The sequence below is a fragment of the Miscanthus floridulus genome, chromosome 2, assembly GCF_019320115.1.
Source record: "Miscanthus floridulus cultivar M001 chromosome 2, ASM1932011v1, whole genome shotgun sequence".
In the NCBI taxonomy this organism is placed as follows: domain Eukaryota; kingdom Viridiplantae; phylum Streptophyta; class Magnoliopsida; order Poales; family Poaceae; genus Miscanthus; species Miscanthus floridulus.
Genome location: NC_089581.1, coordinates 20,030,072 through 20,041,505, shown reverse-complemented (window position 1 = coordinate 20,041,505; position 11,434 = coordinate 20,030,072). Strand labels below are relative to the sequence as shown.

General features: G+C 42.8%; 1 long non-coding RNA gene across 1 annotated transcript; it reads right to left on the bottom strand.

Moving 5' to 3' along the window:
- Positions 1–1,478: 1,478 nt before the first annotated feature.
- Positions 1,479–1,780, bottom strand: LOC136538129 (uncharacterized). Its single transcript, XR_010779208.1, has 2 exons — positions 1,651–1,780; positions 1,479–1,535 (listed from the first exon to the last, which is right to left on the bottom strand). It is a non-coding gene; the product is annotated as an uncharacterized lncRNA (long non-coding RNA).
- Between the last annotated feature and the right edge of the window lie 9,654 nt (positions 1,781–11,434).

Sequence of the window (11,434 nt, the reverse complement as noted above, 5' to 3'; positions counted from 1 at the left end):
GTGGTCTAAATTTTGCTTTGTGACGGTCTTAAAATTGGGAGAAGGCAGCAGGGGGAGGCGAAGAGGTCGGAAGTCGGAACGAACCACGATGGTGTGGACGAGGCGGCGGCCGCGGCGGGCCCGGGCAGTCGTTTGATCCGGAGCCGACGATGTGACACGGAGTCGTTTGATCCGGAGCCGACGATGTGACACGGAGGTGTGTTTGGTCCGTGGAAGTCGTTTGATCCGGAGCCGACGATGTGACACGGAGTCGTTTGATCCGGAGCCGACGATGTGACACGGAGGTGTGTTTGGTCCGTGGAATGAAATTGTGATGCATCATGTGTTTATCACATGCACATGAATTTTAAGGGAATCAATTCATTCCTCGTGTATATACTAATTAATAGCTTATGAGGAATAATATGGTGATAAATCAATTCATTTTATTCTACAAACTAAATAAAAAAATGAGGAGTGAGAAGATGATGGACCACCTCATTTCTCAAACTCAACACACCCAGTGAGTGAGGAATGGGAGGGGAGCTTGTGTGTCCTAAAATCTATCCGTCCTGAAAAGTAAAAAAAACTATATGGATAGTCCATATCTCAATCTGAATATTTAATGTCCAACCGTATCGAAATCTGGATACTCAAAATCGGATTTCTGATACGTATACGAGATAGATATCAATATCCGAATGATGTATCCGGTTCTAACATCCGAGAAAAACTATGAGATAACACGGGATATATGGGAAATACAGGATATCCATCTGCATCCGATCCGGTTTCATCCCCACCTCCTCTCTTGGAAACCTTTGGTAGGTGGCCATGTTGTTTTATTATTCTTTCATCTCAGGACAGATTTCCAAAATAATTTGACTCTAATCAGTTTTCTTCTAATTTTTCTTTGGCTTCGGCGAAGATGAGCTTTAGCGGAAAAGGCTAGGTACCTTCTAAATGAAATAATCTAGCTGTTCGGCTGATGGTTTGTGCAGCTGATAAGCCGTCTAAAGTTGATTTTATTGTGAGAGAAAAATATTATTACATGACTGATAAGTTCAAGCGAACAGGGCCCACATTTGTTCATGCCATTGGTTTGTGTAGATCTGGATCCAATACAAAATAGCTGTTTTTTTATTTAGGATGGAAAGGGAGCCAGCTAACACTATAGAAAGGCTATACCATTTGCTGCTTGGATTCTGCAGGAATTTGACATCTGAATTTGAACTATTTTTAATTGCTGTACTGCAATATGACACAATAAAACACACCATCAATGATAATACAAAATTTATAGCTCCACTCAGAAGCTGAATAACAGGCAATACGATTTCTGAATTCTGATGCCAATAAAACTCGAGCAGATTTCCTGAATAACGTTGGGACCAATGATCCAAATTTTGAAAGGCACAAAAGATAGCATGGATTTTATGTTACCGATATTTCTGGAAGTTCCAAACTTCCATTTCGAAGGAAGAGCCAGGACTTCGAACTTTGCTTTCAAATTGTACTAGCTGTATAATATCCAGATGTGCAGCGTACCTCAAGAACTACACAACCAAAGTAAACCATCAACTTGGATACTTACAATGCACGATTCACAATGCAACAATTCACAATCGATAACCATCAAGATATCAAAGTAAGCCAAACATCTCAACATACAGTATACATGAAGCTTGGCACAATAGTATCTCACAGGTGCATATTGATGGAGAAGACACTTGCAGCAGACAATCTTGCAAGTTCGGGAATCAAAGACACCGAAAATGCTTTCCAACTGTACAGAAGTAACTCATAAGAGCATCTCCAAGGTTCTCCATATTTTGTTTCCCAAACCAGGTGTTTGCCAACTCTCATAATAAGTATAGAGAGGAAAAAAAGAGGTCATCTCCTAGAGTATCCCATATTTGACTTTCAAAATATTAAGATTGTGGCCCCACACTCTTTTTTCTATGAGGTTTCTATTTTTTCCGTCGCGAGTCGCCGCCGCTTCCCTTCTCGGTCCTGCCGATCACCAGCCCACAGTAACCGGTGGCAGCCAGCCACGGCCGGCTCCCTTCTCCCCGCAGGTACATCCCAGCCGACCACCAGGCACTGCATAGTACCATGCAGCAGGCAAGCACACCAATACAAACAAAGCTGCTGGCCGCCGGCCCTCAACACGAGCTAGCAGCAGATGAAGGAACACAGTACCATGCAACACAGGCCTTGAGAATTTACGCAGAAAGATCCACGACAGAGCATCGTCCTACGCCTAGCGGCCGTGGTCACGTACCGTCGCGTGCGCGCCCCTGTTCGCCATCGCCGTCGTGAACGCCGCGAGCGCTCTAGGCCGTAGTTCGATCTGTTGAAAGGATCTAAACAATGCGGGGTGAATAGGCATATCTAAAATTTTTTACGTAATCTCAAAATCAAATATCAGTGATAGTCGAAAGTCCCGACAGTTTAAGCCGGGACTTTCGGCACCCGAAAGTTCCGACGCAAACAACCGAGAGTTCCGGCACCTACGAGAATTGCACTACAAGTGTAGAACGAACTTTGAGTGAAAGATATTTTACAACCCCACTCTCTAGTGGTAAGGTGAAGTGTTGGGGTTGCTTATTTGACGCCGGAAGGTCATCACTTCGTAGATTGAGTCCAAACCCTAAGAGAAGAGTTAGGGAGGAAGACAAACCAACAAGAACAAATATGATAGCACAAATTTCAACAACAACAAGCACGTGGGACACAAGAATTTATCCTGAGGTTCGGCAACTCCACAAAGGAGCTCCTACATCCTTGTTGTTAAGGTGACGACCAAGGTCGAAGTCTCCTATGTCCTGATATAGCTTGAAATCATGATAAGCGGCGTAGGCAAGTAGAATATGAATTGATTCTAGCCTAGCCACCGGTGCATAGGTCTTCCCAAAATCCAAGCCTTCAATTTGAGTGAATCCTTGAGCCACCAACCTTGCCTTGTTCCTTGTCACCACGCCATGCTCATCTTACTTGTTGCGAAATACTCACTTGGTTCAAATCATATTTTGCTTGGGCCTTTCCACTAAGGACCAGACTTCATTCCGAGTGAAGTTGTTCAACTCCTCTTGCGGTGGCTATCATCCAATCCAGATCATCAAATGCCTCTTCCACCCTATGAGATTCTAAAGGAGAAACAAACGAGTAATGTTCACAAAAACTTGCTAAACGAGAATGTGTCTTTCCCCTCGTCGGATGATCCCCAATATGTTATCAACTGGATGATCCCGTTGAATGGATTGATGCACTCTAGGATGTGGCACTTGAGTTGATCTTTGAATGGGGCCATCATCTTCGTCATCATGGTCATGATCGATTAGAGGGTTGTCTTCACTTCTTTCTTCATTGTTGAGTTGAGGTTGAGCCTGCTTATTGTTGACACCATTGAAAGCATCTAGGCCCATAGTTGGGTTTCGGTGATTAATGACAATACGAGATTACTGTGGCTAACGTGTGTTTTGCATAGGCAATTAAGTTAGGTCACGGTAATGACAATTGATTGGGCAATCATGGTTGTCATGCCCTATGATGGAAATCATTTTGGTTTTCAAAGGATGGACGACAAGGTTAAGGATAGACTAGTTCTAAGTGTTGTTTGGTGTTGAGGAGACACTTAGAGTAGTTTATGACTTTGTTTTTCCTTTGGCCGTACTATTAAGGGGGGTATGGATGGGTAGCTTGACCTAGGTAAGTCTAGTGGGTTAGGTGTGGTGCACACTTGTCAAATCTAGCACTAGGTAGCTCCTAAAAAGCCCTTAGATCAATTGGAGCAAACTTCATTTACATATGATTGCGAGTTTGAAGTGAATGGAGGGTCAAATGCTGACCGGACATTGGTTCCGGTGTGACCGGACACTGGCGCAGAGTCCGGTCAGTTCATTTGATCAAGGTGAAATTGTCTGGATGCGACCGAACGCTGAGAGGTGAGTGACCGGACGCTAGGTGCCAGAGTCTGATCAACTCCAGTAAGGTTCCAGAGAGGGAGAATCCTGATCGGACGTGTTCAGTCAGTGCTGACCAGACGCTGGTCAGGTTCCAGCTACTGACCAGACACTGAGCAGCAAAGTGACCGAACGCTGGGTGCTAGAGTCCGATCAACATCAGTAAGGTTCCAGAGGGTAGTTTTTGTGACCGAACGCTCACTGGCCAGCGTTCGGTCAGCACTGACCGGAGCGTCCGGTCACCCCATAGAGGCACATAATGGTTCGTTTTGAATGAGGGGTTATAAATAATTCCTCTATTCACTCAAGGGATTACTTTTGCTCATTCTAATAGCTGAGAAACACCCTTGAGAGTGCCAAGAAGAGCAAGGTCTTAGTGAGGTGATTGAGATTTGAGAAGAGAGGCCTCATTAGTGAAAGCAAGAGTAGCAAAGTGTGCATCCACCCTTCTCATTAGGCTTATCGTGGTCAAGTGAGAGTTCATGCTTGTTACTCTTAGTGATCGCCATCACCTAGATGGCTTGGTGGTGATTGGGAGCTTGGTGATCATCCAGCGGAGCTTATGGATGACCCAACTCATGTTGTGAGCGGTTGTGGGTGATTCACCATGACGGAGTGTCAAAAAATCAACCCGTAGAGAGCACTTGATCCTTGCGCGGATCAAGGGGGAGATACACCCTTGCACGGGTGCTCCAACGAGGACTAGTGGGGAGTGACGACTCTCCGATACCTCGGCAAAACATCGCCGCGTTCCTCCTTCTCTCTTTACTTCAAGTATTTACTTTGAGCAATTCAATTCTTGTCTTTACATTCATAGATTGCCATGCTGGAGTAGGATTGGGACATAGGTTGCTAAACTTTTGTGCGTTAGAACAATAGAAACACTTTTTAGGCACAAGGGGTGAAGTGGGCTAATCGTAGGGTTTTAATTATTGCAAAGAAATCTAGAATTAGCCCAATTCATCCTCCCCTTTTGGGCATCTTGATCCTTTCAATTGGTATCAGAGCCTCGTGCTCATGTATTTAGACTTAACCATCTAGAAAAAGATGTCTCACGGGGATGGTCCTCCTCCTATCTTTGAGAGGGATGATTTTCCATATTGGAAAATCCGAATGGAGGCGTATTTAGAAGCTCTAGATGTTGAAATACTTAGAGCCGCCTCACAAGGTTTCCTAAAACCTTAGGATGCCACACACCTACAAGGCGATGAGGTCAACTACAAAAAATGGAATGCAAAGGCTAGAAACGCCATCTTTAGAGGCCTTTGCAAAGATGTGTTTAATCGGGTGAGGAACCATAAAGACGCCCATGCACTATGGTCGGATATTGGTGCACTCCATGAGGGAACAAAGAGCGAGCATGAGGAACGCTATCATCTTGTCATGAAAAAGCTAAATTCATTTGAGATGCTTCCTAAAGAGAGTGCTAATGAAATGTACTCACGCTTGAATATTCTTGTAGAGGAAGTCAATAGGCTTGGACTTACTCAAATGCAACTATCCGATGTTGTAAGAAAAATGTTGAGTGTCCTCCCCATTGACAAATATGGGCATATGTGACCGTGCTTCATCAAGGTGATCTTTCCACCGCTACACCAACATAAATCTTAGGAAAGATCAATGTTCATGAGATGTACATGCACATCACACCACAAGATGGCTCATCCTCTAACAAGAAGAAAGACAAAGACTTGACATTCAAGGCTAGCCAAGAGAAGGGCAAAGCAAGACTTGAGTATGAGAGCTCAAGTGATGATGAAATTGATGATGCAAGTCTTGCTCTCATGGTGAGAAGAACCGCCAAGATGCTAAAGAAGCTCAACAAGAGTGGCATCATGTTCAATGGCAAGAAAAAGTTCTTCACTAGCTCTAGAAGGAAGCCAATCTTGGAGATGGATTGCTACAATTATGGAGAACTTGGTCATCTAGCATATCAATGCACAAAGCCCAAGAAAGAAAAGTATAAGAATAAGAACAAGGGCAAGAAAGATGACTCAAGTGATGAAGATGAAAAGAAGAAAAACAAGCCATATGAGAAGAAAGATGGCAAGAAGAAGGACTTCCACAAGAAGAAGAAAAATGGGAAGGCATACATCGTCGGTGATTGGCTCACAGATATTGATTCATCAAGTTGCTCATCCGATGATGATAGTGATAATGAGAAGGTGGCCACCATTGTGATTGACTCTTCATCATCTTCACCGACACCACCTCCATCATCCTCTACACACCTATGCCTTATGACCAAGGGTGAACGAAAGGTATCAAATGATGATGATAGTAGTGGTGATGATCATGCTAATGATGATGATAGTGATAGTGATAGTGATGATGATGAATATGAAACACCTTCTTATGATGATCTTGTTAAATTGTTAAATCAATACACTAAGATCATTAGAAAGACTAGAGCTAAGAATGACAAGCTAGAAGCTAAGAATGATTCTGTTTTAGTTAAATGTGACATAGCGGAAAAGGCTAGTGTTGAGCTTAGAGAATCAAATGATGCTATGTCTTCCAAACTCAAGGAGCTCAAATCTTCTAAGAAAGAGCTTAAAGAAAAACATGATAAAATTGAGATGATACATAATAAGCTCATCACTAGCCATAATATGCTAAAAGATGAATATACAACTCTCAAGATAAATCATGATAATCTTGTTATTGCTCAAGAAATTTTATCCAATGAGCCACATGATGCTACTAACGATGTTGTTAAGATTGATATAGCTATATCATGTGATGATTTAATTGTTGAGAGCATTGAGCAAGGATCTAGTAGCAAAGGCAAGTAAGTGGTTGAAACCGACAACTATGATGAGTATGTCAAGCTCAAGCATGATAATAAAAAGCTCAAGAAAGATCTTGAAGGGCTCAAAACCACCAACACTATAGTGCTAAAAACTCTTGATCTTGATGGTGATTTGATTCTTGAGAATGAGAAACTTAAAGAAGAAAACAAAAAAATCAAGGAAGAGAAAATAATGATGCACTCAAGAAAGAGAACAAGAAGCTCAAGTTGGAGAAAGAGCATCTCAAGATTGGATTGAGCAAGTTCACAAGAGGCAAGCATCTTCAAAGTGAGCTACTAATGAACATCGTCATGAAGATGGATAGAAGTGGCATTGGGTATTTGGCAAACCAAGAGAAGAAGGCTCAAGCTCAACAACAACAACAACATAAGTCAAAGCCAAAGCCAAAGAGGTGTTTTGAGTGTGGACAAGAAGGCCACTTTGCCCATGAGTGTCAAACTCCACTGTAACACCTCAGGTGTTTGCCACCAGTTAAGCAATGGGTTTGAGCTCAAACATGGCATATTAAGTGATGATGAAGATGTCAAGGTCAAACCTATGAAAATGAGCCTCAACCTAAACTTGGATATTGCACCCTTGCTTTACATATAGGCCCTTTTCAAGATATATGCTTGGCTGGTGTTATTAGAATACCTTCATGTGTCTCACATCAATACCCATCTATATTGATCCATGGAAAAGTTTCGTGAAGTTTGGAATCAAGAAGTCACATGAAATGACGAGTTATGTCCTTGCTTAAATTATTTTATAAAGTGAATGGAATTCTCGATCGTCAACCAAATCTTGCAACCATGCCCAAATGACTCTAGATGAACTCTACAACAAAAGTCATGAAAGGTTCATGTTGAGCAAATGCCAAGAAAATGCTCCAATGGATCACCAAGGATAATTTAAGCTTTATCGTGATCCTACTTTGGTCAAAGTAGAACTATAGCTTCTGCACCTGTTTTAAAGTTGGACATTAAATAAAAGTTGAAGCTCATGTTATGTAGAAGAAACTTTGTTTTTGGAGTATACCATGGATTGGCTCGGAACCAAGTCTAGCAGTGGCTCAAAGTTGGAACCTGCTGCTAATTTCAGCACTTAGAAATATTCTAAGTCTAGAAATTCATCGACATCGGCATTGACGTCTCGTGTTCTCCAAATTTTGTTAAGCAACTCGATTTGGTCCAAAGATAAAAGTTGGAGTGTACATGATGGCGAAGAGCATGTATAAAGATGGCACTCGTTGGACCTTGTCTTGACCATCGATTTTTGGAGTTTGTTAATCGCCGTCAATGCATTGACAATGCCACTTTGGAGATTAAATTACCCAATGTTATGTTGCTCAAATGACTGGAGTGCCTTAATGAAAAATGTAGAGCAGGCTGAGGTGAACAAACTTCATTTTTGGCCCAAGGACTGATTCGGCCTGGAAGTGGCCCAAATCGGCTCCCCACCTTGCCCTCACCGACGCTCGCCACGTGCTCGACGTTTTGCCTGCGTGGCTGCCATGCACTAGAGCTCGCCCCCCATGGCCGACGCGCGTCCGAACTCTGCGCCATGCATCCCTGCCGCTCCCTCTCACATTTGGTGAAGCCCGGCGCCCTCCATGCTCGCTCAGCACTCTCCCTCACTCGCCCCTTCTCGCTCTGCCCCTCTGTAACGCCGAGCGCGGCCGCGTCCACCATGGCCGGCGGGCCGAGCTTGCCCCCGCTGCATCCCTGCTGCCTCCGAGCCCTCTCGCGACCCACCGCATGAACCATCGCCTCTGCCTCTTCCTCCTCTACGACCGGCGCCCCTCGTCTGAGCCGGGAACCGCCGGAACAGCCCGGCCATCGGAGCCGCTGCCATCGCCGCCGCTTGCTGCAGTGGCCGTGCCGCCACAAGCCGCCTCGGGCCAAGCTGGATAGACCAGCGGGTGCGCGTGGACCCCCTGGTTCTCCCCCGCCATTCCTACGCCGACGACGTGCCTTCTCCGGCCGGCGACGACAAGCTCCGGCGCATCCTCTGCTCCAAATCCCGTCAAGGACCTCACGCAGCAATTCGACAAAAGGAGAGGGCCTTTCTGCAGAACCTGTGACTCATGTGAATAGTGCCGTAAGGACTGGTTTATAATTATTTTGTAGGAACTTTGGAAATTCATAGTAAATCGTAGAAAATTCGTAAAATAGTAAATGAGGACTTTTTAGAATCCTTGTGAAATTCTATATGCACTAGATCTATAATATGTTAGGTTTTAGTTTAAAGTTTTAGCTGTAAAAATGGATTTGTGCAGTTAGGGTTTGAATGCTAGTCTTATTTGTTTTTTTATAACTGCAGTTGTTGTGCTCAAATAATTGTGAAATTTTTGTGGAGTGCTACTAAGGTTATTCTTGATGTCTGGTAAAAAAATTCAATATTTTAGGCTTGATAGTTTAAGAGTTATAAAAATAACAAATGCCCTGTTTTGATTTGCTCCTATTCTGAATAGGACTGCATGTTTGAATTAATTGACTTAGTTAAGTTATGAATCATGACTTTATGAAAATACATGAGTTGTAGTACTTTTATTAAGCTTTTCAAAAAGCTAAATATCATGATTTTTGGTTAAGTAGATCTTGAGTTATACTTGCTTAGATCTCTGTGGCTGTTTCTGCCCAAAACCAGAGAGGGTTTCCTTGTTCTTATTGTGGGGCCTTCTTAGTAGTAGAATTAGCTTTAGGTGTTTACAATAAAGTTGTTTACAATTTGCTAAGCTTTCTAAAAAGTCTAGAACCACATTTATTGGACATGCATAACTCCATTTATAGCTGTTTAAAGTGGCATGTCAGTTTCTGTCTATGTTTTGGACAGAGATGCAATTATTGGGTTAATTGACCCTTCTAAGTTTTGGTTTTAAAAAGTTTATTTTAACTAAAACTTTAGCTACAGGCAAATTTGTCAAAACTTATTTGCAAAACTATGCTAGCGACATCCTCTTTTATGCCTAGTTAAGGACCATTAGGTGGCTATCTAAGTACTAACTGTGGGGGTTTACTTCTTGCAATTTTTACTTTCATCGTCCATACGGCGTGCTATTGTATGGAAGCCGTTCACTTGAATGGTAATGTATGGATCAATTGCCTCTACACCCAGGTAAGTGTGAGTTGTGAGAGCATGACCATCCAACTATCGGTCTAGGGGAGAGTTAGCTGTGGTTGCTGGAATATTTACATGTTACACACATGTACATATGAAGGTACTTAATTGTGGGTATATCTGTCGAGTAGCTATGGATACCGAAGTATATATATCTAGGGATGTATATATGGAAAGTATCTTAGTTTACTGCTTTCATTGTGTGCTTATTTATCTCTTGTGGGAATGGGCTGCAATGAATTTGCCTGCAGGTACGCTAACCACGAATGCGTAGATTGAATGTAGCTGACGACTAGCTATATATCGAGAGAGTACGTGTTATGCCACCGACATAGAACGTGATTGCCACCTTAGGCTGGCAATTTCATGAGGACGAATAGGACAAGCATGCATCATGATTGTGCTTGTGCATAAATATACTTCCCTCACCTTGTTCTAATACTAAGTAACTTGTGATCAATGTGATGCTACTATCTTCCTTGTGTGAAGCTAGACAAAATGTCTTGTCCCATGCTGCTTGAATAGCTATGCTTGAAGATAGTGTGTGATTAGCTCGTCTTGTATGTCTGCGTCCAAAGGAAATAGATGACAAGTTATTAATTAGCAAAACTTCACCCCTTCGAAGACTAAATTGCTAAATATAAGACTTGTTTTGTAGAGATATCCACCTACTCGGTAAAAAGGAAATAAAAGATAATAGTACCTTACCACCAGGTTCGCATGTTTATGTGTAGCAATGTTGTTGTAGGTGACTACTTGTTAGGTGCGAGCTTTGTGCTTAGTAATAGTCACTTAAGCTAATTAGATTGAGTGTTTTGAAGTGCTTGCTTAAGACCATGACATAGGTGTGGATGCTCGTAATCTAGGTAGTGCCGTAGCTGTCACTCCTTTTGTCCTCGGAAAGCATATGAGTGTGGAAGAGCGCTATCCTGGAACAACGTCTAAGTTTTGGTAATCTCATGGTTATCGTTTTTAATTAAGTTCTCTCTTAGCAGCCTGAGCCTGTACATGTGGTTGCTAGCCATTGAACGTTGTGCTATGAAGACCTTTATCCATGCCTTTGCTTAACCTTAGGCCCAAGTTTAGTTCCCTTGAATGCTTGCATGTGTCGTGGTTGTCCCACTCTTGTGTGGAAGGACCTTGCTCCGAAATCCTTGTCGGACTTCATTGCTCCTTCTCCTACAGATGATCTGGTGCAACGCTAATCGCTATCTACCCTGGCTTTGGAACTTTATCCTCGCAGATCCTATCGTTGTTTTATCAACTGAATCCCTAGTCAGTGCAATGGCTCTATCCCTTGAATCTCATTTGTTTTGTCTCCATCCTTTTCAAGTCTCTGAATATTTATCAGTCTTGATCTCATGTTGCTACTCGACAAGACCAAATCTCATGTTAATCTTTATCTGATAATCACTTGGGTGGACACAAGACGTATATGGAAATCCGACAAGAAGTCCCCTGCTCAGTTGTCTTGGCAATTAAGCTATGCTCTCTTGCGTTGTGTTTTGATCTTCGGATCCCCTGCTTGTTGACTCCTAACCTTGTGACTACCTTTGTTGCTATCCCTCCTTCGCATAG